Below are 2,499 nucleotides of genomic sequence, written 5' to 3' on the forward strand. Positions count from 1 at the left end.
TCAGCTTTCCATTGATGTATGGTTTGTTAGGATCTTTGGATATTTGGCCGAGATACAACTATTTGAAAATCTGGAATGTGAGGGTGCAAAAAAATCAAAATACTGAGAAAATTGCCTTTAAAGTTGTCCAAATGAAGTCCTTAGCAATGCATATTACTAATCAAAAATTAAGTTTTGATATATTTACGGTAGGAAATTAACAAAATATCTTCATGGAACAGGATCTTTACTTAACCTTAACTGTCACCGTTCCACCTGTGGGACACGTGGCGCTCTTTTTTTGTTGTTGTCAATCATCATAATTTATATATCATTTGAAAGCTTAGAATCCCAAAATTCATCCTGTGAAAACAATTTTGAAATCGAACATCGTGTTACCATGGAAATGGTACTTTAAAATCTTTTGGCGGTCTCCTCCCCCTTAGTGGGCAGTGTCAAGTGTCATATTACAAAATGCATTACGGTAAGACTGGTTTTGTGGTCCAGGGTCACATATACGTGCTAGCATATTGGATCTGTGATAGACATGCATAACATGAAGTTGATATTGAAAAGGCAACAAATTAAAGGAATAGTTTCATTTCAGAATTCATTATAGACACACATGACTCTTTCTTCAATGCAGCACAAAAGAAGATATTTTGCTCTTTTTCGTAATAGGAACTAGAGCTTTCAAGCTCCAAAAATGACAAATATCATGAATGTACACTCTAAGAAATAATTTTGAGGTTGTAAATAAGAAAAAGTCGTACTTACAAGAAAATGCCATTTCAATTTCATGTTTAATTCAGTGCTACTTGACATTTCCTTGTGATAAATTTCTGAGTGAAAAAGGTTTCCAGTTTTTTTCAGTGTTGCATGTAGTCCATAAAGGTAAGAATTGCAAAGTATTTTGATTGCTTAGAGCTCTCATCAAAATGTGTCGAATGACAGTAACTTCAATCTTTGATTATTCGATTTAATTTCTTATCGAGCTGATGTTTTGTAATTTTGAATATGGGGAATCACAAATGTACTTCTTGTCTGTGTTGCGGAAAGTTACTTTTAAAAGTAATGCATTACAATATTGTGTTACTCCATAAAAAAGTAACTAATTGCGTTACTTAGTTACTTTTTATGGAAAGTAATCCATTATGTTAACGTTGCATTACTTTTTGTCAGCTGGGCTAGGATTGCTTATTTGTTACTTAATAACAAAAAAGTTATATTTTTGGCAACTGTAAACGCCCTTTCACCTCAGGCTGAAGGAGGTATCTCTGCCTCTGCACGTCACAAACAATTTCTCTTAACACGGGGACAGGAGAGGCGTCAGTGAATAAATGGGAAAGCAAAGTAACTTGCGTTACTTATTTGTAAAATTAACTCAGATATTTTGTTGTAAATTTAAAAGTAATGCATTACTTTACTAGTTACTTGAAAAAAAAAAAAATCTGATTATGTATCTTGCGTTACCCCCAACACTGCTGCTTATGGTAGTTTTTTGGAGCCTCATTTCACTTTATGAGAAAGATTACTGTATGCTGAGCAAAACTGTTCAGCAGAAGAAAGTAAGTCATATAGAAAGTGAACAACATGAGGGTGAGTAAATGAGGACAGAATTTTAATTTATGGGTGAACTATTCCTACATTTGGTGGAAATGTCAAATAGGATGTGGTGTCTCAGTGGTTAAACATCTGGGTTGGTAATCCAAAGGTTGTAGGTTCAAACCCTAGGAATTACAATTCATGATCTGATCACCATTGTGCTCTTGGGCAAGACTCTTACACTGTGTCCTAGCATACCTAGCTTCAAAAATAACAAACACCTTAAAATTATATTCAAAATATGATCCAGGTAAGTTTTGAAGCTCTTAAAATAATCTTAGTTTTATGCTAGCATTCAATCCAATGGTTTCATCAAGACGAGTTGCATCATTCATAAATTGCAGTACAGTTGTATACTGAAGTCTCTGAATATGGGAACAAGCACAAATTCTGCATTCTGCATTATAAGAAAGATTGTGTCAAGCAAAATAAAATTTGTATTAAGAAAGCTAATCATACAGGTTTTGTGAGTACTGTAAAAGACAAAGACACAGAAGAGGAGCAGCGCCAGATGTCCAATATCAAGTCACAAAGTTAGTCCGGTGCGTAGATCCAAAAATAACATGAAGCCAGCAGAAAAAACAATCCGCACATGGTCAAATGCAGGGCAAAACCTCCTCAAAAAAATCTTTATTATAATGCTTAACCAGAGGCCGTAAAATAGTGCAAAGTGAAAAGTGCAAAACGTTTTCGAGACAAAAGCTCTTCCTCAGTGCCACATTGATTAGTGCACACCTGCACCCATTATAACATCAATATTCACCATGGACATCATAATATGCACGCAGGCCCAAAAACACCATACAACATATTCAATTTTACCTTAAGACATTCCTATAAATATATTTTAATGATAAAAAATTCCTCAATGCAAAAATACCTTAATACAACATTATTAATGTAAAATGCAAAAAA

At 34.1% G+C, this 2,499-nt stretch overlaps 1 protein-coding gene across 2 annotated transcripts in view; it reads left to right on the forward strand.

The window, feature by feature from the left end:
• Nucleotides 1-2,499, forward strand: part of akap6 (A kinase (PRKA) anchor protein 6) — a 144,405-nt gene that overhangs the window by 88,140 nt on the left and 53,766 nt on the right. The window lies entirely within an intron of this gene.

Source organism: Sinocyclocheilus rhinocerous, unplaced genomic scaffold, assembly GCF_001515625.1.
Source record: "Sinocyclocheilus rhinocerous isolate Xijiao unplaced genomic scaffold, SAMN03320098_v1.1 scaffold853, whole genome shotgun sequence".
Classification (NCBI taxonomy): Eukaryota; Metazoa; Chordata; class Actinopteri; order Cypriniformes; family Cyprinidae; genus Sinocyclocheilus; species Sinocyclocheilus rhinocerous.